Genomic DNA, 10,146 nt, shown 5'->3' on the forward strand with positions numbered 1-10,146 from the left:
GAGACTTCGGACCCAATAGAGCAGTTCAGTGGGAAATCCGCACAACGACGTACTGAGTATAGTGGTAAAGCGTACAGTGGGTGAGGACACTGTAGAATGAATGCCAACAAATACGCAAAGACGGTTGCGAAATTCAATAAACTAGCACACACTCTTCCTCTACCTCCAGAGCCCATTGTTACTATATGGGGTACATGGCTTAATGCAGCTATTTATCATGACAAATACTCCCGTACAATTGTGCAGATAACCAACACATTGAGTGACGACTGTTCTGCAATCAGAATAATTAAAGCTCTGGATTTGAAGGTTCTGACGAATACTTTGGTTTTCATACAAACACATTTTCAAACTGCGTCCGAAACTATTACACGGTTAGAAAATCAGAGCAAAAGGTGCAGGAAGTCCTGAAATTAGTTGAGGAAATGACGCAGAGAATTAATGAGACACCAAGTACACCGGTTACTGAACGTGTAAAACAGAAGTGGAAATCAATTTTATGTAAAAATAACGGATATGGAACATTATGTAACATAAACAGCAAATTAGTGGACATAGAGTCACCCGAGAATAAAGGTCTTTCTCTTACAGACTGCAGTGATGTTAGGTTTTTTCGTTTTGCTCCTATCACGTCATGCGACGTAGAGCCCAGCTTTTCACAGTACAAGCTTCGTTTAGCAGATAACCGAAAAAGATTTACGTTTGAGACACTGTGAATGTATCTTGTAATACATTACAATTCGGTACTGTAACTGTACTTCCTAAAGACAACCAACAGGATAAATGAAGAAATTGAAATTGCTACATGTTTATTTCCAGCATTAACACTGTGTATAATTAAACACAAATGCTTATAAAAGCCAGGAGAATAAAATATGCTTTTCACATTCTTTTGACATTGTCATTGTGTAACGTATATTTACTTTGAGAATGTACATAAGTGTCTGTTTCCCCATACTACCGTACTCTATTCTAAACAGCAACGTTGTTACCTGAACACATCTCTACCTTTCGCTACCTGTAGCGAGTCAACAACCTATAGTACAAGCACAGTAAACTTATTGTATCGGGTCCCAAGTCTCGAAGCCTGATGATTACCTTCAACAGAACTTTCTCTTATAGATTTTTTTTTAATTTGTCCTACAGAATAATATCTGTAATACTGACAATTAATATTGAGGAGAAAAATTCGCTCCGGCGACGGGAATCGAACCCGGGTCCTTGGTTCTACGTACCAAGCGCTCTAACTACAGAGCTACGCCGAATTCAATCCAAAGCACTGGACCGAACCTTCCTCCTTCAATGTTGGAGCGCAATCAGTTGAGTGACTTGTTTGGCCGGGATTCCGCAGTTAAGTGCACAGTAATCTGTACAGACATATGCACTGCTAGCTATGAGAATATTATATATTTTTGATTAATTTGTCCTAGAGAATAATATCTGTATTATTGAAAATTAATATTTGAGGAGAAAAATTCGCTCCGGCGCCGGGGATCCTAATATAATGGCAGTTGACATTGGACGTACACGTCAACATATATGCCTAACTTGGAGTCAGGCCACAAAGGGAAACACTGAAGGAGGAAGATTCGGTCCGGTGCTTTGGATTGAATTCGGCGTAGCTCAGTGGTTAGAGCGCTTGGTACGTAGAACCTAGGACCCGGGTTGATCCCCGGCGCCGGAGCGAATTTTTCTCCTCAAATATTAAATATTAAGAACTTTCTCTCTTTATCCACAATACCGAGAACTTAATCTATGGTGTGTCTTGTACAAGTAATAACGATTGTACAACGATTTTCACCTAACTGTTAAGAGATGTTTGTTCAAGTTCAGTGCCTCAAAACCAGTGTGCTTTGGACTTGCGGTAAGTACAGTTGACAAAAAAAAATGGCCGCACTCGTGAACAGCCAATATTTTCTAAGTCCACTTCGGGTCACGGCGATGTTACACGATGCATGTGCTTGTAGAAGCAGTTTCGGAACTATGGAATTCTTCTATATCCGTCTCGTAGACCAGCGGTACAGTCCTCGCTTAATGATTCGAAGGTTGTGGGTTCGGGCCTTGTTCGTTTTTATTTTACTTTTTAACCGTTCTTTAGCAATATAAATTATATTCAAGTCATCATTTGTATTCTGTTATCGTTCTTTATCGATAAAAATAATATTCAAATAAATCATTTGTATTCTGTTATCGTTCTTTAACGATATAAATAATCTTCACGTTATTTATATTCTGTTGTCGTTCTTTAGCGATATAAATAATATTAAAGTTATCATTTGAAGACCTCCGTAAAATAAGATTACATATCACATTTGTATGATTTTTACAGAAAAAAAAGTCAGTTCTTTGATGTACAACCTTATACCACCAGAAACTCAACAATGTTAAAAATGTGATACACAACTTTCTTTGAGGGAGGTCTTCATTCGTATTCTGATATCGTTCTTTAGCAATACAAATAATATTCAAGTTTTCATTTATATTCTGTTATCGTTCTTTAGCGATATAAATAACATGAATTTAATATTAGGTTTGGAACAATAAAGTTGCATAATTTTGGTGTTAGTTTTTTTCTTTTTAATTATTACATTATAATATCTTGAAACACAATAAAATGAAAAGGAGTGACGAGGAATTGAAACTGAGACGTCGACATCCAAATTCCGACGGTCTTCCGACTGAGCTTTTAGAGCACAAATATAGACACATTTGCGCAAAAATTGGCCCAATCCTTCTCCAAGATTTTCTGATGATTTGTAGAAGCTCGTCCAGGATGCGGGGAGCAAAGGATATTTGGGATTTCCTGGTCTCTGGTGTCGTGGAGAGATGTTATTTGACGATATAAGGCTATGAATGCGCCATAGATTATCTAACATTCGCCTTACGGTCGGGGAACTTCAGAAAAACCAAACCAAGCTATCAGTCCAAGTGGGAATAGAATCCTCGCCCGAGCGAATCTCCGGTTCAGCAGGCAAGAGTATCAGCAGACTGACAAGTGAGCTACGCCAGTGGTCCCTCGGGCCTCTTCGGAACGCAGTAAATTACTCTTGTAGGCTAAGTAAAAAAAATAAATAAATTGTTTAACTATATTCAATAGTTATTGTAGAGTATTCATCTTATATATTTGTTGTAAATTCCAGGTTTACACAATGCGCGTTGTTCCGGAATTAGCTGTATGTCCGATTATTAATGAATCTTCAGAGGTTAAATATTTAGGAAGAATTATTGATAAACATGTGGAATGAGAGAAGCATATGAACTATCTTTATAAAAAAATTACGTAGAATTATATAATACTTTGTTCAGTTACGATATTACCTAACAATTTATGTACCTATAGATAACCTGAAACGTGTTGCAAACTCAGCGTCATCGTAGTAATGGATGTAGCGCGTCTTTCTTTTTTTATCCACGTAGAATGTCTTCTCTTGTACCTTCGGCCATATTCCTCGTCACTATCATTTCCTCTTTCACCAATTAAATTTTCTAGTCGCCTACGCGTCATCTTGTTTTTGCGTTTATCTCGTTTTTTTTTTCTATTTTATCGGTCAACTTATCTCCGATAAGTTTTAACACGTTGACTGCCGTAATGTTATGTGTAAGACCATTTTTATGCGGCCACTAATTTATTGTCTCTTCCTTGTCCAAAGAATGCGTTTATGGGAACTTCTGTATTGTAAATTATCGGAATATAACGTTTCATTCACAGGAATGTTGATATTTTTTCGTGAGACAAGTAAGTCTCACGCGGCCTTTATAACAAGTTTTTTACATTTCAAGCAGTGTGAGACTAACGTTTCTCACTCCTTTATCTAATCCCGCCAAACTTTTATTCCAGCTGGAAATTATTTCTATACATTGTTGGAGCCGTGGACTCTCGTTAGGATTATTTAGCGTGTCCTACTTGTATCTTGAGACGGGTGACAACTGTCCATTATCGAAATACTCGTATGTCATATGAAGAGGAGCAAGCACATATACAAAAGTTATTTGATCAGTATTTATCAGACGACGGATTGCCGAGTTTCAGTGATGGATCATCTGATAATTATGTTCCATCGTCACATAGCTCGTCTGAGTCAGGAAGTGACCACCAACTTGTAAGAAAGAAATACAAGGGTACAACCCAAAGGTATGTATCGAATAGTTTGTGGTGCATACCATATATACAGTTATTGTATAATTGTATTTATTTATAGTTTTCATGTAATTATATAGTATAGCCCTATATAATACAAAGTCTCAAGTTTTTAGTCTGTCTGTGGTTTTATTCTATTTCGAGAACAGCACATCAGAACCAGGGTCTACCAGTTGAGGACAGTAATGCTGCTGGATCATCGATTGATCAAGTTATACAGGACTATTTAATTGATAGGGCAAAGGTGAAAACTATGGAAATGGCATGAACACTGACAATATAAACTGGGGAATAGTATCAGAAGACAATATGAAGTTATTACAGTGCAAAATGTTGGAGTTGATCCATAAGTCTCTCAGAACTATGCCGACAAAATACCCATTGATTTCTTCTTGCTTTTCATTGGCGATGAAATTATAAATATCTTGGTAACTGAAACAAACAGATACGCATCTCAAAAATTGAACGATCCTCTGTTAGCACCTAAACCCAGATTGCGCTAGTGGAAAGAGATCAATTAAGATGAAATGAAGAAATGTATGGGCATTTTGATTTGGATGGGGTTGGTGAGATAACCAAAGCTGGAAAACTATTGGTCAAAAGAAATATTTATGACAATTATGTAAAAAAGTTTATATATCGCAATAGGTTTGAACTTTTCTATGCATGTGGCATTTTCATAATAATGAAAATTTGGGGCAAATATAAAAGATTCGGAAATTGTCTCCGATGTTGGAAAAATTGAAAGCAACATATCAAGTAATTATCGTACCAGAGGAGGAAATATGTATCGATGGAACATTGGTCAAGCTTTTCAAATCATGTATAAAGGGTGGTTATACATATATTGTGGCAAAGAAACCAATAGTAGTGAACCATTACATGTGTGGTGGAAAACTTAGTGGGAGATTTGTTGGGAAAAGGTTATATATTATTTACGGACAACTATTACACAAGTGTTACTCTGGCTCACAAACTTCTTTCCCGCAATACTCATTTGACGGGTACTCTCCGAAAAAATCGAAAATGCAAGCCAAATGACGTTGCCCATGTTCAACTGAATAAAGGAGGCATTATTGCGAGAGAGTGACACAGGTGCCATTGTTTCTAAGTGGAAAGACACACTGGACGTCCTAATGCTCAGTACCAAACATTTATATGAAACAGTAACTGTGCAAAAACATGACAAAGAAATTACAAAGCCCAAGGTCATAATTGACTATAATAATTCTAAAGCATTTAGTGACATATCAGATCAATTGAAGGCCTACAATACGTCGCTGAAACGTGGTATCAAGTGGTACCGTAAGCTGGCAATTTTCGGTACAACAATTGTGAACGCCCATATCATATTTTCCACAGTCACGAAAAATAAAATGAGTATTTCTAGATTCAAAGAAATTGTGTGCGAAAAGCTGCTTGGAATGAAGAATGCTGAGAATGATGAGCAGATTCCAAATGTAAAGATTCCAGAAAACCATGTCTTGCAAGAAACTGATAAGAAAACGCTGTGAGGAGTGCTATAAAAAGAAAGCTAATGTTTCTGGGAGAAAAGAAGCACAGAGAAAAGCATCTAATGTAAGATATTTGTGTATTTCCTGTGACAATCATTATTGCATTCCTTGCTTTTTCGTAGTAAATCAGTGTACTATGTAAATCACCACGTTTTATTTTTTGTGTATTTTGATTTTGTAATTTCTTCCAATAAATTGCGGAGAAAATCTGACACATTTTAATGATACTAGCTCCTTTTCAAGTCGTGTACATTAGTGTATTATATAAATCACCAATTTTTTATTTGTTATATGTGTTTTGTCATTGTATTCTTTATTATTAGTAATTTTTTCCAATAAATTAATGTGAAAATCCAACAAAATTTGCATGACCCTAGCACCTTTTCAGGTCGCGGAAGCTGAAGGCCAAGAACAGCGTCAGTTCCCTCAGGCCAATGACTCGACATCTACATGTAACTCATATGGCTCTGTGCAACCGCTGCTGTATCACGCGGCTCGAAGTAAAAATTTGCCTGTGAGACAATTGATGTCTCACAAGGCCTGCAGGTACAAAATTGGTGTGAGACATACCCCTTCTCACACGGCGGTCAACGTGTTAAACCGAGATAATGCCAATTAAAGTAGATAATTTTGTTTATGAATACAAATGTAGCTATTATCTAAGATTTTTTTCCTAAAACCTTGATATAATTTTTACCTTAATAATTTTTAAGTACTAAAAATCCTTATGAAGTTATTCAAATTAATTAAATGTAAACTTCATTGTGTTAATATTTAAATTTTGATATTATTTTACATGAGTGACTAGTTTCGATGTAGCTTTCATCATTCTCTGAATTCTAGTGGGATCCCGCGCTATCTTCTAGTTCTGTTATGGCGGGTGTGGTACGTTGATGATTCGTAACGTATCGAAGAGAATATGTGTTCTGAAATTCAATTGACTTTTCAGGATGTATTATGGATGTATTTTTATGTGTCTCTATACTTCGTATTTTTATAGAGTTTCGAGTTTCTCTTTTTTTTAATGTATAGGAATATCATGTCAGTTTCAATGTTGCTATAGTTGTGGTTTGAGTTTGCGATGTGTTTTGCGTAGGTTTAATTGTTGTGTGACTGATTTATTACTTAATTTCTATAAATTAATAAATAAGAATGATGTGTAATCACAGTCTAGTATATAGTCACGAAGCTCAATACATAGTAAATATGCATCCATAGATAGCTGCTAACCACTAGGATCGCTACTATCGCCTCAGTACAGATAATGCGAAATAGTACCGGCACAATCTGTTGTTCCTAGCATCCTCACAACTGAAGCTTCGTTATTGTATGTACTAGACTGTGGTGTAGTGATGAAATAAAGCTATTGCGATTTAACAGTCGCAGAATGGGAAATTCGTTCCTGAGTGAAGACAGAGATTCAGCAAACTCGCGACCAAGTATGACCACTTTCCAACTTGTGAAATTTTAGAGTGAAATGTAAAGAGAAGGAGTGAAGGCATTAAAAGTTTTGATTCGAAAGTATTGATCTGACGTAGGCCTCCTAATATGGGGATACGAAGACTCATCTGGAAGACTGAAACTAATGAACCTTTATGGAAAACTTTAAGCTTAATCTCTAACATTTCATTTCACTTAACTATAAATTAAGCTATGCTCCCCAGTTTCCTACACAACCATTCTTATCGGATTTCTGTTATTAATATTTAAGCTATGAGAAAAATTCTTTCTTTGTTGAGAATAACAAAACTATAAAGCATTTTTCAGCGACACTTTACAAGTTTATTGAAGCGGAAAGAGTATGGAAAGAATTACGTAAGTTTCAAAAGATGGTGATGAAGATTAAACTTCTTCCCAGATATCAGACGTTTTATTTAATTTTATTATTATTTTAAGTGTTACTAGAATTATATGTTACTAATATTTATTGTATTTATCTGATGCATGTAACCTGTCAGATAAAACATTGTAATAATATAAATAGATAATTTTCTTAATTAATAACAGCGTATATTTCTAATAAATGATTTCTTAGCATCGCCACAGGTACACTTGATTGTACTTGTCACTGTCTCTGTCACTAGAGAGTTCTTAAAATTTATACTTTCCTCGCCATTCATTAAGTATTTTGATATGATACCTCTAGCATCAAAGGGGAGACCTAAAACTGAAACTTGATTAATACATTTCAGCATTATTTGTATTTATCGTGGTAATAGTAAACAGCTTGACTCGTAGACATTTTGTTTTTCAGCATTAACTTCCCATTATTGTATGAGAAGATTCGAAGAGAACGGCAGGATGCAGACTTTCGGCTCCCCCCTCCTACCAATAATGCATAATACAATATCTATACGACGGTTCGTTATTTTTTTATGGTTATTATATGCTTATATATGTTGTGTTAACTCTCGCTAAGTGGTTTTATATTTTATTTTATCAGTCTTAGTGTTTATTTTATTACTGTTAATATTTTTGTTTCATTATTACTAATTAATTAATCAATTTGTATTACTATCTTTGTATAATCTCCGTCATGGTTATTATTAATATATTATTATTATTATTATTATTATTGTTACTATTATTTCTATCATAAACATTATTATTGATGTCTATAAAATTTATGTAGACTTTATGGGACTGTACCCGAGCACGAGCATATGCTCAATTCAAGTATGTATTCATATGTACCATTTCCAAATGTAAATTATGAATGAATTTGAATTTGATTTTATTTCATTAGGTTGAAAATGAGACGACTTATTCAATCGTGTGTTGAGAAATAAAGTTTTGTAAATAATTACATGTTTCCGTAATGGCATACGTATTTTACAATACGAGACTAAATTAAACAAAATATATGGAAAGCATGGGTTACATCAGCTGCTTGTCTATGCGGGTGACGTGAATATTCCAGGACAAAATCCACAAAATATTAAGGGAAAACACGGGAATTTTACTTCAAGTAAGTAAATTCCGAAAAGACAAAGTATAAAATTATGCCTCGTGACCAGTATATTGTACGAAATGGAGAAATAAAAATTGGAAATTTATCATTTGAAGACGTGGAAAAATTGAAATACAATGGAGCAACAGTAACAAATATAAATGGGATTCGAGAGGAAATTAAACGCAAAATAAATATAGGAAATACTTGTTATTATTCGGTTGAGAATCTTTTGTCATCCAGTCTGTTCTCAAAAAAGCTGAAAGTTAGAATTTATAAAACAGTTATATTACCGGTTGTTATGTACGGTTATGAAACTTGGACTCTCACTTTCAGACAGGAACAGAGGTTAAGAATGTTTGAGAATAAGGTTTTTAGGAAAATATTTGGGGCTAAGAAGGATGAAGTTATAGGAGAATGGAGAAAGTTACACAACGCAAAACTGGACGCAATGTATTCTTTACCTAACATAATTAGGAACATTACATCCAGACGTTTGAGATAGGCAGGGCATGTAGAACGTATGGGCGAATCCAGAAATCCATATAGACTGTTAATTGGGAGAACGGAGGCAAAAGACCTTTGAGGCCGAGACGTAGATGGGAGGATAATATAAAAATGGATATGAGGGAGGTGGTATATGATTGTAGAGACTGGATTAATCTTGCTCAGGATAAGGACCGATGGCGGGCTTATGTGAGGGCTGCAATGAACCTCCGGGTTCCTTAAAAGCTATAAGTGTTTATGGAAAGCTTACATGGTGCCGAAGAGTATCAAGAGAAATCATCAAAATTTAGTGTCTTGAACCACGTACTAATATTTATTACATCTTTGTCCCGAATTTTTTTTGTAAGTTCCAACGAGAACTTCATAGTGATTGGGCATTGATGAATATTTTTTTTTTGTTTAGTAGCGAAATATCTGAAATATATTAATACGTATCAAAATTATTAATATAATACATTTCTTTCAAAATATGTGCTGGAACTTAGTACCTCTGGTATAACTTATACGTGTCACTGCCATCTCCTAGGTGACATGAGTGTTGAAGTGAAGTGTATGGATCATTACAAAACGTCGAAAAAATTAATTTCCAGCCTATGGTTTAAATGATTATTATGATTATTAGAGGAGAAAAATTCTCTCCGGCGCCGGGGATCGAACCCGGGTCTTGGTTCTACTTACCAAGCGCTCTAACCACTGAACTACGCCAAAGTTCAATCCAAAGTATCGGATCGAACCCCCTTCCTCTATTTCCCTTTGTGGCCTGACTCCAAGTTCAACATATAAATTATGTTGATATATATTAAGTCAACTGCCATTATACAAGGAGCGCACTCAACTGAGTGACTTGGTGGCCGAGATTCCACAGTAATATGTACTGTTGAGCTGAGAATCTACGTAAAGGTTTAATTTTTAGTCCTATAGAATATATCTGTTATGGTAACAATGATTATTAGATTATCTTTCAGGGTGATCCTCTCAATATATATATATATATATATATATATATATATATAAGGAAAGGTTGAAAAGATGAGGCT

This window comes from Periplaneta americana, chromosome 10 (genome assembly GCF_040183065.1).
Source record: "Periplaneta americana isolate PAMFEO1 chromosome 10, P.americana_PAMFEO1_priV1, whole genome shotgun sequence".
In the NCBI taxonomy this organism is placed as follows: domain Eukaryota; kingdom Metazoa; phylum Arthropoda; class Insecta; order Blattodea; family Blattidae; genus Periplaneta; species Periplaneta americana.